General features: G+C 50.3%; 1 long non-coding RNA gene across 1 annotated transcript in view; it reads right to left on the bottom strand.

Annotated features, from left to right (window-relative positions):
• Positions 1–2,771: 2,771 nt before the first annotated feature.
• Positions 2,772–13,865, bottom strand: part of LOC143809532 (uncharacterized) — a 105,067-nt gene continuing 93,973 nt past the window's right edge. The window contains exon 3 of the long non-coding RNA XR_013222322.1: positions 2,772–2,881. This is a non-coding gene — a long non-coding RNA (uncharacterized LOC143809532). The remainder of the gene's footprint in view (positions 2,882–13,865) is intronic.

The following is a 13,865-nucleotide window of genomic DNA, read 5'->3' as shown; positions in this document are numbered from 1 at the left end:
GGGGTCCGGGTTCACAATCGCCGTGGTGTTGGATGTGGCTGGGCTCCGGGGTCTGTCAGCCGATCATGTTCCCCCATGGCTGTGTAACGAATGGAAACGGAGGCACAGATGTAGGAGTTCACATTCGTATTTATTGAGGTTAGATGTGAACCACTAGACCACGGTACTGGGGGCTCCGAAGGGGGCGTTACTGCGTGAGCCCCAACACCCGTAGTAAGTCCCATCGAACAGGGACAGAGTGGAATGTCTGGAGGACACGGGTGCTACCTCCAGTTAGACCCCGTTCTCGTGGCGGCTGTCCCAGCGGAACAGACGGAACAGCAGGGTTAGCGGATACTGAAGAGCTGGCCAGAAGGTATCGGGTGCTTGAATAGTGTCTGGTACCGGTGTAACAGGCCAAAGTAACCCCGTCCCAGATTAACCCCGGGTATAATTTGGCCTAGGCCAGAGTATACCCCGGGGTATAAACTGGCCTAGGCCAAACTATACCCAGGCATAAAATGGCCTAGGCCAAACTATACCCCGGGGTGTAAAATAGCCTAGGCCAAACTATACCCCTCCAGGCCACATTATACCCCCCAGGGTTAAAGTGGCCTAGGCTACATTTAACCCTGGGTATATTTTGGCCTAGGCCAAACTATACCTAAGGATGTAAAACAGCCTAGGCCAAACTATAACAGGCCACACTATACCCTCAGGCCAGACTATAGCCTTTTACTGGTTGCTATGGGATTTTACATGGCCACTTTATCCTAGCAACGCCCTGGATACGGTTGGAAAAGGGGTTTATCTACCTTGGGGGCACCCTCACAGCACTGCGGGGAAGCCGGGGAACCCTTTTACTGGTTGCTATGGGATTTTACATGACCAATTTATCCTAGCAACGCCTTGTATACGCTTGGAAAAGGGGTTAATCTACCTTGGAGGACACCCTCACAGCACTGCGGGGTGGGTGGGGATCCCTTTTACTGGTTGCTATGGGATTTTACATGGCCACTTTATCCTAGCAACGCCCTGGATACGGTTGGAAAAGGGGTTTATCTACCTTGGGGGCACCCTCACAGCACTGCGGGGAAGCCGGGGAACCCTTTTACTGGTTGCTATGGGATTTTACATGACCAATTTATCCTAGCAACGCCTTGTATACGCTTGGAAAAGGGGTTAATCTACCTTGGAGGACACCCTCACAGCACTGCGGGGTGGGTGGGGATCCCTTTTACTGGTTGCTATGGGATTTTACATGGCCACTTTATCCTAGCAACGCCCTGGATACGATATGGCTTTGCTGTTTGTCTAAACTGGGACTTGGCATTTGCACGTTTCTCAGGAGGTAGATCGTAGGTATACTGAGGGTACCTTTGTTCTGTTGCAGTGTAGAATCTCAAAAGCTGGTCATACAATTGATCTTCCATGGTTGTCAAAATTGGAAAAGATTTGGTGTCATAGAGAGCAGAGAGGTGTCATAGAGAACATACAAAACAAGTTATCATTAACTATGCACTGACAGGACAGCGCCATCTACTGTCAGTTCAGATCTGCACACTTTTCAACAAATAAGCAATAGGGTGAGAAAAACAGTGAAGTGATAACATTATGGCCTAGAGAAATACTATAAAAACTATTTTATACCCCCTGGTATAAAGTTTATCCCCCGGGGGTATACTATGGCCTAAGTCAGCTTTTGAATTTTTGTGCTGTTTCCTTCCTCAGTAAAAGGGTTCCCCGGCTTCCCCGCAGTGCTGCGAGGGTGCCCCCATGGTAGATAAACCCATTTTTTAAGCGTATCCAAGGCGTTGCTAGGATAGAATGGCCATGTAAAATCCCATAGCAACCAGTAAAAGGGTTCCCCACCCACCCCGCAGTGCTGTGAGGGTGCCCCCAAGGTAGATTAACCCCTTTTCCAAGCGTATACAAGGCGTTGCTAGGATAAATTGGTCATGTAAAATCCCATAGCAACCAGTAAAAGGGTTCCCCGGCTTCCCCACAGTGCTGCAAGGGTGCCCCCAAGGTAGATAAACCCCTTTTCCAAGCGTATACAAGCCGTTGCTAGGATAAAGTGGTCATGTAAAATCCCATAGCAACCACCTAAGGGGTTAACCACCTATCCTTAAGTGCTGCGAGAGTGCCCCCAAGGTAGATAAACCCCTTTTTCAAGCGTATTCAAGGCGTTGCTAGGATAGAGTGATCATGTAAAATCCCATAGCAACCAGTAAAAGGTTTCCCCACCCACCCGCAGTGCTGCAATGGTGCCCCCAAGATAGATAAACCCCTTTTCCAAGCGTATCCAAGGTGTTGCTAGGATAGAGTGATCATGCTATATCCCATAGCAACCAGTAAAGGGGTTCCCCACCCACCCCTCAGTGCTCGTCAGTGCCCCCTAGGTATACAAAGCCCTTTTCCAAGCATATCCAAGGCGCCAAGACAACGAGCTGGCACGAGCAGGGCTGAAGATTTCATGTCACATGTGACTATAGGGAGGGGGTGGGGCTTAGAAAGGGAGATCCCTGGCGTCACCAGAGGTGGAGGAGCTTGAAAAGGAGCAGTGCCCGATGGGAGGGGGAGCTGTGACCTAGAAGAATGAGCAGCTTTCCCTCAGCTTACCCTGGGGGGTATAATCTGGCCTGGAGGGGTATACTTTGGCCTAGGCTATTTTATACCCCGGGGTATAGTTTGGCCTAGGCCAAAGTATACCCGGGGTATAATCTAGCCTAGGCCACTTTAACCCCGGGTATAGTCTGGCCTGGGGGTATAATCTGGCCTGTTACACCGGGAGTACTGGCGAAGTCCGGAAGAGTAGCTGGCAGACTGGCGGGACTAGACGGGTCCAGCGTAGACAGTGCGGATGCAGTCCCGATTAACCGGGTAATAGGTTGCAGAGGCTCTGTGGAGACAGACACAGTAAGCAGAGTACTTGGCAGATAGCTCAGAAACAGAGACGCATGTTAACAGGAACCGGAAGTAAGCAACAGTGGATACTTGTTGCTCCGGCGCCCTCGCTAAGGTGGAAGAGCTAGAAATAGTAACCAGTTATACGCTATTGGTTAGAGGCAACGTTTGGAAAATGCACACTGTCTCTTTAACCCCTTCCTGACGTCGGACGGGATAGTACGTCCGAGGTCAGCTCCCCTGCTTTGATGCAGGGCTCCGCGGTGAGCCCACATCAAAGCCGGGACATGTCAGCTGTTTTGAACAGCTGACATGTGCCCGCAATAGCGGCGGGTGAAATCGCGATTCACCCGCCGCTATTAACTAGTTAAATGCCGCTGTCAAACGCAGACAGCGGCATTTAACTACCGCATCCGGCCGGGCGGCCGGAAATGACGTCATCGCCGACCCCGTCACATGATCGGGGGTCGGCGATGCTTCAGTATTGTAACCATAGAGGTCCTTGAGACCTCTATGGTTACTGATCCCGGCTAGCTGTGAGAGCCACCCTGTGGTCGGCGCTCACAGCACAGCTGATTTTCTGCTGCATAGCAGCGATCTGATGTTGTCGCGTTGTGCCTGCTTCTAGCCTCCCATGGAGGCTATTGAAGCATGGCAAAAGTAAAAAAAAAAAGTTAAAAAAAATGTGAAAAAATAAAAAAAAACATAAAAGTTTAAATCACCCCCCTTTCGCCCCAATCAAAATAAATCAATAAAAAGAAAAAATCAAACCTACACATATTTGGTATCGCCGCGTTCAGAATCGCCCGATCTATCAATAAAAAAAAAGCATTAACCTGATCGCTAAATGGCGTAATGAGAAAAAAAATCCGAAACGCCAGAATTACGTTCTTTTGGTCGCCGTGACATTGCATTAAAATGCAATAACGGGCGATCAAAAGAACGTATCTGCACCGAATTAGAACCATTAAAAACGCCAGCTCAGAAAACAAAAAATAAGCCCTGAACCGACCCCAGATCATGAAAAATGGAGACGCTACGAGTATCGGAAAATGGCGCAGTTTTTTTTTTGTTTTTTTTTAGCAAAGTTTGGAATTTTTTTTCACCACTTAAAAAAATAACCTAGTCATGTTAGGTGTCTATGAACTCGTAATGACCTGGAGAATCATAATGGAAGGTCAGTTTTAGCATTTAGTGAACCTAGCAAAAAAGCCAAGCAAAAAACAAGTGTGGGACTGCACTTTTTTTGCAATTTCACCGCACTTGGAATTTTTTTCCCGTTTTCTAGTACACGACATGGTAAAACCAATGATGTCGTTCAAAAGTACAACTCGTCCCGCAAAAAATAAGCCAGCACATGGCCAAATTAACGGAAAAATAAAAAAGTTATGGCTCTGGGAAGGAGGGGAGTGAAAAACGAATACGGAAAAACGGAAAATCCCACGGTCATGAAGGGGTTAAGAGACCGGGAGCGAGCGCGCGTGCGACCTAAGAACCCTGCCTGGGAACCTGCTGGCCGCACGCCAGGAAGCAGGAGAGGAAGGAAGGACAGGAGCAGCACCAATGTAGAAGGTACGAAAGGCTAGCACTCGACTGTTGAGGATATGACGGTGCAAGTGAACGGAACCAGTAGTCCCATGAACCATCCAAATATATAATCACTGCACACGTACTATGGAATATGCTTGATGCAGGTGAACAAGTTTATTGAAATAATTGTTGCAGTAAGGTGAACTGAAGAAGCGATAGGCGTAAATGACGTTTCGGCCAGCTTGTGGCCTTGATCACATCATCGCCTGGTGAAAGGAACCTTTCACCAGGCGATGATGTGATCAAGGCCACAAGCTGGCCGAAACGTCATTTACGCCTATCGCTTCTTCAGTTCACCTTACTGCAACAATTATTTCAATAAACTTGTTCACCTGCATCAAGCATATTCCATAGTACGTGTGCAGTGATTATATATTTGGAAGGAGCAGCACCAAGACAGCGTGGAGCCCGACGGGGACCCCCAGGAGGTACAGGAAACGGACCGGGTGTAACAGTCTGTACAGACCTCATGCACTGGGCACAGTCATGGGCTGGCAGATAAGGGTCTTCCCCAAATTGTATCCACAAAGCTGAAGCTACAATTGTCCACAATTTCATGTGCTGAAGATGAAGATTTCCCATTCCTGGAGCTGAGGGTCCGAGGCCGCCCCCTGATAACAGCACATAGCATTATCCCCCTCCACCATCTGTACAGGGGGCCCAATGCAGTCAGGGGTTAACATCCTCCAGGAATCACCAATCCCAGACTCCTCCATCAGACGCAGATAGAGAAGTGCGATCCGTCACTGCACAGAACACGTCTCCTCCAGAGTCCAGTGGTGGAGGTGTTACACTGGCATTGTGCTTGGTGATGTACGGCTGTGTGCAGCTGCTCGGCCATGAATCTCCCGGCAGGGACGCAATGTTTGTGCTGATACCAGTGGAGGTCTGGACTCTGCATTTCAGGTCAAAAACCTAAACCTATAAGTTGGTATGCATGCAACATGTAGGGTATAGTTGCTTGTTTTTGCGCTGTGTGCAGGTAAGTCCGTGGCCTCCCTTTTCCTTGAAATGGACATTACGTTTATATGGCTCCCTGTGGTTAGGTGTCCATTAGTCCGGGGTCTTGGTCCTGCTCAGCCCTTATTCACAGTTACATAATTTGACGTATGGAAAGGTTTCAATACTATAGGTTAGGACCATGCCGAGTAGGGTCACCGTGATGTGGTGGGATGGCTTCTTTCATCAATATTATGTTAACTAAGCACCCTATATTATTTTCATGCCCTATTGCTATTTCTTTACTTCAGGGGATTTGCTCATTTTGCTTTTATTTTAGGTTTTGTCAGTTGTGGGGTCACAGAGTGGTGGTGATATTCTGCCCTCTGCTCCTCAGAACTCGGCCCCCCATTCTGTAACATTACGGGGTCTTCACTTCCATTCCCCTCTCGATAATATCACTTACAGGTGATGGGGGAAAATTCGGGAGGAAGAAATAGACAGACTTGTTCCCCTTGTGGCTCCTATAACAGAACCACGCTGGTATCAGGGAGCTCTGCACCACCGGCCGTTCTTTTACGGCGCTGGTATCGGGGAGCTCGGTACCACTGGCCGCTCTGTCAACACGCTGGTATCAGGGAGCCCTGAACCACCGGCCGTTCTGTCACCACGCTGGTATCAGGTAGCTCGACACCACCAGCCGCTCTGTCACCACGCTTGTATCGGGGAGCCCTTCACCACCGGCCTCTCTGTCACCGCGCTGGTATCAGGGAGCTCGGCACCACCGGCCGCTCTGTCACCACACTGGTATCGGTGAGCTCAGTACCACTGGCCACTCTGTCACCGCGCTGGGATCGGGGAGCCCTGCACCACAGGCCACACTGTCACCGCGCTGGTATCAGGTAGCTCGGTACCACTGGCCGCACTGTCACTGTGCTGGTATCGGAAAGCCCTGCACCACTTGTCGCTCTGTCACTGCGCTGGTATTGGGGAGCCCTGCACCACCGGCCACTCTCTCACCGCGCTGGTATCGGGGAGCCCTGCACCACCGGCCGCACTGTCACCGCGCTGGTATCGGGCAGATCCGTACCACTGGCCGCTCTGTCACCACGCTGGTATCGGGGAGCCCTGCACCACCAGCCGCACTGTCACCGCGCTGGTATCAGGTAGCTCGGTACCACTGGCCGCTCTGTCACTGCGCTGGTATCGGAGAGCCCTGCACCACCTGTCCCTCTGTGACTGCGCTGGTATTGGGGAGCCCTGAACCACCGGCCGCTCTGTCACCGCGCTGGTATCGGTTAGCCCTGCACCACTGGCCGCTCTGTCACCGTGCTGGTATCGGTTAGCCCTGCACCACTGGCCGCTCTGTCACCGTGCTGGTATCGGGGAGCCCTGCACCACCGGCCGCTCTGTCACCGTGCTGGTATCGGGGAGCTCTGCACCACCGGCCGCTCTGTCACCGTGCTGGTATCGGGGAGCCCTGCACCACCGGCCGCTCTGTCACCGTGCTGGTATCGGGGAGCCTTGCACCACCGGCCGCTCTGTCACCGTGCTGGTATCGGGGAGCTCTGCACCACCGGCCGCTCTGTCACCGTGCTGGTATCGGGGAGCCCTGCACCACCGGCCGCTCTGTCACCACGCTGGTATCAGGGAGCCCTGCACCACCGGCCGCTCTGTCACCGTGCTGGTATCAGGGAGCTCTGCACCACCGGCCGCTCTGTCACCGTGCTGGTATCAGGGAGCTCTGCACCACCGGCCGCTCTGTCACCGTGCTGGTATCGGGGAGCCCTGCACCACCGGCCGCTCTGTCACCGTGCTGGTATCGGGGAGCTCTGCACCACCGGCCGCTCTGTCACCGTGCTGGTATCGGGGAGCCCTGCACCACCGGCCGCTCTGTCACCACGCTGGTATCAGGGAGCCCTGCACCACTGGCCGCTCTGTCACCGTGCTGGTATCAGGGAGCTCTGCACCACCGGCCGCTCTGTCACCGTGCTGGTATCAGGGAGCTCTGCACCACCGGCCGCTCTGTCACCGTGCTGGTATCGGGGAGCCCTGCACCACCGGCCGCTCTGTCACCACGCTGGTATCAGGGAGCCCTGCACCACTGGCCGCTCTGTCACCGTGCTGGTATCAGGGAGCCCTGCACCACCGGCCACTCTGTCACCGCTCTGATATCGGTTAGCTCTGCACCACCGGCTGCTCTGTCACCGCTCTGATATCGGTTAGCTCTGCACCACTGGCCACTCTGTCACCGTGCTGGTATCGGGGAGCTCTGCACCACCAGCCGCTCCGTCACCGTGCTGGTATCGGGGAGCCCTGCACCACCGGCCGCTCTGTCACTGTGTTGATATCGGGGAGCCCTGCACCACTGGCCGCTCTGTCACCGCGCTGGTATCGGTTAGCTCTGCACCACCGGCCACTCTGTCACCACGCTGGTATCAGGTAGCTCGGTACCACCAGCCGCTTTGTCACTGCGCTGGTATCGGAGAGCCCTGCACCACCGGCCGCTCTGTCACCGTGCTGGTATCAGTTAGCCCTGCACCACCGGCCGCTCTGTCACCGTGCTGGTATCAGTTAGCCCTGCACCACCGGCCGCTCTGTCACCGTGCTGGTATCGGTTAGCCCTGCACCACCGGCCGCTCTGTCACCACGCTGGTATCAGGGAGCTCTGCACCACCGGCCACTCTGTCACCGCTCTGATATCGGTTAGCTCTGCACCACTGGCCACTGTCACCGCTCTGATACCGGTTAGCTCTGCACCACCGGCCGCTCTGTCACTGCGCTGGTATCAGGGAGCTCTGCACCACCGGCCGTTCTGTCACTGTGTTGGTATCGGGGAGCCCTGCACCACCGGCCGCTCTGTCACTGTGTTGGTATCGGGGAGCCCTGCACCACCGGCCGCTCTGTCACTGTGTTGGTATCGGGGAGCCCTGCTCCACCGGCCGTTCTGTCACCGCGCTGGTATCGGGGAGCTCTGCACCACCGGCCGTTCTGTCACACAGTAGTAATGGCAAACGGCATATGGGGGGCCAGAGGTCATACACTGGGGGGGGGGAATGGGGCTAAAAGAGAACCCAAAATGTAATGATCCCTGACAAATAAATCAATTCTTCTGTCCACATCTTGTACATATTCAGTATATTCATATTTATAGTGTCATTATAATAATCTTGTGGATAATAGAGTAAATATGATGATAGTAAATCCAATTTTCCTGCCATAACTGACACATAATATTGATAGCAAAATATCAATAAACAATAAAACGAATAATATTAACAGTGTCTACATTGTATAAATGATGGAATTCCAACATTGATACAATTACTGCTAATAATAAGCGGTCTCCTAGTAACACTAATGATGCAGTCGATCCCGTTCTACCCGTGGCCGGATCCCGCATTGTCGCTGCCTCTCACAGATCCAGGATTTGCCTCTTTCTTGCATTGCTGCGAATCATCTTTTGCAGCTTTTTGAATGATCGTCGCTCAGTCAGGATCTGAAGCTTCGGCTTTTTAATTATTTCTAGAGAATGTGAAAACATAAACAAAGTTCCTTGTAATAAATTTTTAACTCCGGCTTCCATGTTTTATTTAGAGCCTCCTCCATTTTCCACTTTAAATCCATGAACTTTGTATTAATAATCTGCATTACGCATTTTTTCTTCCATCCACACAAAAAGAAACATCAATAGTTTTGCTTTTCACTGAGCAGCAAGGAACATGCAATGTATGAAAATGAGTCTATCTCACCGTTGACAGACGAAGAAAGGCAAAGTGATTAGCGCGGAACACGAGGCGGCAGCGATCCTGTCATTTATTCCGATGATACCTCGCTAAGAGCTGAACAGTAAACAAGAGGCGGCGATGTAAACGCAAATGTATTGTGATCATTGCATTGTAGATGAAACGCACACAGATGCCATTGTGTTTGACACGCATTCATTACAACCCACATTACAGCAGCGCATTTATCTCCGCACCATTATCTCCTTAATTCTGCCATCCACTCTGCGGGGAAGTTGTGGGCGGAAAGTTCTATGGACCAACCAGGCCCGGAGTGGGACTAAAATTCAGCCCTGGCATATGAAGTTACACAGGCCCACTTGTCAGATGGTGACTGTATAATATCTTTGTACACTTGTAGGCAGGGCCAGTTTTAGGCAAAGTGGGGCCCTACGCCTAGGCAAAGTTTATAATGGGGCCCCAAATGCTAACATATTGCACATCACACAAAAGCATTTCTGTTGTATTTACAAGCGCTGAGTTCAGGCCGCTAAATGAGTTTGATCAACAATACTGAAGTTGTTCAACGCTTGTTTCCCGGCTTCTTTCCACCAGCTGAGGAATAATGATGTGACAGAACGATCACTAATAGATCACTAACAGATCACCATACAGTATCATGTTATCAGCAGCACATCAACAGTCTACGCCGGCGATGTGCTGCTGAGAACAATGATTTTTATTCCAGCAAAAACAATCTGAATATGCAGCATTTTACTTGTTTAGTAAAATACACCCCATAGTCCTCCATATATTATAATGTGCTCCACAGTCCTCCATATGGTATAATACACTCCACATAGTCCTCCATATATTAAAATACACTGCTCAGTCCTCCATATAGCATAATACACTCCTCATAGTCCTCCATATAGCATAATATACTCCTCATAGTGCTCCATATAGTATAATGCACCGCCATAGTCATCCATGTAGTACAATTCACTTCCCATAGTATAATGCACCCCATAGTTCTTCATATAGTATAACGTATTCCCCATAGTCTTCGATACAGTATAATGCAGCCCACATATTGTATAATGCAGCCACCACCCTACAGAATATAATGCAGCCACCCCAGAGTTTAATGCAGCCACCCCAGAGTATAATGCAGCCACCCCATAGAACATAATACAGTCCACCTCCCCAAAATATATAATGTAGCCCCCATAGAACATAATGCAGTCCCCCATATTATATAACACAGCCTCCCCCATAGAATATAATATACACCCACAATAGTATATAACAGCCACATAGTATATAACACGGCCTCCCCCATAGAATATAATATACCCCCCATAGTATATAGCACAACCCACACAGCAGATAACACAGCCCACGTAGCAGTATACAGCACAGCCCACATAGTAGTATACAGCACAGCCCACTTAGCAGTATACAGCACAGCCCACACAGTAGTATACAGCACAGCTCACATAGTAGTATACAGCACAGCCCACATAATAGTATACAGAACAGCCCACATAGTAGTATACAGCAGAGCCCACACAGTAGTATATAGCACTGCCCACATAGTAGTATACAGCACAGCCCACATAGTAGTATACAGCACTGCTCACATAGTAATATACACCACTGCCCACACAGTAGTATACAGCACTGCCCACACAGTAGTATACAGCACTGCCCACATAGTAGTATACATCACAGCCCACATAGTAGTATATAGCACAGCCCACATAGTAGTATATAGCACAGCCCACACAGTAGTATACAGCACAGCCCACATAGTAGTATACAGTAGAGCCCACACAGTAGTATGCAGCACAGCCCATGCAGTAGTATACAGCACTGCCCACACAGTAGTATACAGCACTGCCCACACAGTAGTATATAGCGCAGTCCACATAGTAGTATAGAGCAGAGCCCACACAGTAGTATACAGCACTGCCCACATAGTAGTATACAGCACTGCCCACACAGTAGTATACAGCACTGCCCACATAGTAGTATACAGCACAGCCCACACAGTAGTATACAGCAGAGCCCACACAGTAGTATATAGCACTGCCCACATAGTAGTATACATCACAGCCCACATAGTAGTATACATCACAGCCCACATAGTAGTATATAGCACAGCCCACACAGTAGTATACAGCACAGCCCACATAGTAGTATACAGCAGAGCCCACACAGTAGTATACAGCACAGCCCACACAGTAGTATACAGCACAGCCCACACAGTAGTATACAGCACAGCCCACACAGTAGTATACAGCACAGCCCACATAGTAGTATACAGCAGAGCCCACACAGTAGTATATAGCACTGCCAACACAGTAGTATACAGCACAGCCCACACAGTAGTATACAGCACTGCCCATATAGTAATACACAGCACTGCCCACACAGTAGTATACAGCATTGCCTACACAGTAGTATACAGCACTGCCCACACACTAGTATATAGCACTGCCCACATAGTAGTATACAGCACTGCCCACACAGTAGTATACAGCACAGCCCACACAGTAGTATACAGCACTGCCCACATAGTAGTATACAGCTCTGCCCACACAGTAGTATACAGCACAGCCTACACAGTAGTATACAGCACTGCCCACATAGTAGTACACAGCAGAGCCCACACAGTAGTATACAGCACTGCCCACACAGTAGTATTCAGCACAGCCCACACAGTAGTATACAGCACAGCCCACATAGTAGTATATAGCACAGCCCACATCGTAGTATACAGCACAGCCCACACTGTAGTATACAGCACAGCCCACATAGTAGTACACAGCAGAGCCCACACAGTAGTATACAGCACTGCCCACACAGTAGTATTCAGCACAGCCCACACAGTAGTATACAGCACAGCCCACATAGTAGTATACAGCAGAGCCCACACAGTAGTATATCGCACTGCCCACACAGTAGTATACAGCACAGCCCACACAGTAGTATACAGCACAGCCCACACAGTAGTATACAGCCATGCCCATATAGTATTACACAGCACTGCCCACACAGTACTATACAGCACTGCCTACACAGTAGTATACAGCACTGCCCACACAGTAGTATATAGCACTGCCCACATAGTAGTATACATCACAGCCCACATAGTAGTATATAGCACAGCCCACATAGTAGTATATAGCACAGCCCACACAGTAGTATACAGCACAGCCCACATAGTAGTATACAGCAGAGCCCACACAGTAGCATACAGCACAGCCCACACAGTAGTATACAGCACAGCCCACACAGTAGTATACAGCACAGCCCACATAGTAGTATACAGCAGAGCCCACACAGTAGTATATAGCACTGCCAACACAGTAGTATACAGCACAGCCCACACAGTAGTATACAGTACTGCCCATATAGTAATACACAGCACTGCCCACACAGTAGTATACAGCATTGCCTACACAGTAGTATACAGCACTGCCCACACACTAGTATATAGCACTGCCCACATAGTAGTATACAGCACTGCCCACACAGTAGTATACAGCACAGCCCACACAGTAGTATACAGCACTGCCCACATAGTAGTATATAGCTCTGCCCACACAGTAGTATACAGCACAGCCTACACAGTAGTATACAGCACTGCCCACATATTAGTATACAGCACAGCCCACATAGTAGTATATAGCACAGCCCACATCGTAGTATACAGCACAGCCCACACTGTAGTATACAGCACAGCCCACATAGTAGTATACAGCAGAGCCCACACAGTAGTATACAGCACTGCCCACACAGTAGTATTCAGCACAGCCCACACAGTAGTATACAGCACAGCCCACATAGTAGTATACAGCAGAGCCCACACAGTAGTATATCGCACTGCCCACACATTAGTATACAGCACAGCCCACACAGTAGTATACAGCACAGCCCACACAGTAGTATACAGCCATGCCCATATAGTATTACACAGCACTGCCCACACAGTACTATACAGCACTGCCTACACAGTAGTATACAGCACTGCCCACACAGTAGTATACAGCACAGCCCACACAGTAATATACGGCACTGCCCACATAGTAGTATACAGCACTGCCCAGACAGTAGTATGCAGCACAGCCCATACAGTAGTGTATAGCACTGCCCACACAGTAGTATAGAGCAGAGCCCACACAGTAGTATACAGCACTGCCCACATAGTAGCATACAGCACTGCCCACACAGTAGTATACAGCACTGCCCACATAGTAGTATACAGCACAGCCCACACAGTAGTATACAGCAGAGCACACACAGTAGTATATAGCACTGCCCGCATAGTAGTATACAGCACAGCCCACACAGTAGTATACAGCAGAGCCCACATCCCTCCTCCCCCCCTAGAATGGCCCCACAGTCCAGTAAAAAAAGAAAAAAAAAAGCTCCTCTCCTCGTGCCCGTGTTGAACCCTGCTCCTGTCTCGGCGGCTGCCGCTGCACTGCCTGGGACACAGTGAGTGCGCGTGTACCCGCAGTGTCAGAGGCAGAGCGGGGAATGATGGGAGAGGGAGAGTCAGGTGACACTCTCTCCTCCATCATTGCATTCAACTGTACCGGCATCATAGACGCCGGTATAGTTGAATGCGGCGGTGGCGCTGGGGGGAAGAGTGAGTCGGCGTGCAGCGGCCCACTACTGGCACCGGCCCTTCTGGCATTTGCCAGAACTGCCCGA

Source organism: Ranitomeya variabilis, chromosome 2 (genome assembly GCF_051348905.1).
Source record: "Ranitomeya variabilis isolate aRanVar5 chromosome 2, aRanVar5.hap1, whole genome shotgun sequence".
NCBI classification, from domain to species: Eukaryota; Metazoa; Chordata; class Amphibia; order Anura; family Dendrobatidae; genus Ranitomeya; species Ranitomeya variabilis.
Note: the sequence above shows the minus strand (reverse complement) of the source record. Positions and strands in the feature narration are given on the sequence as shown.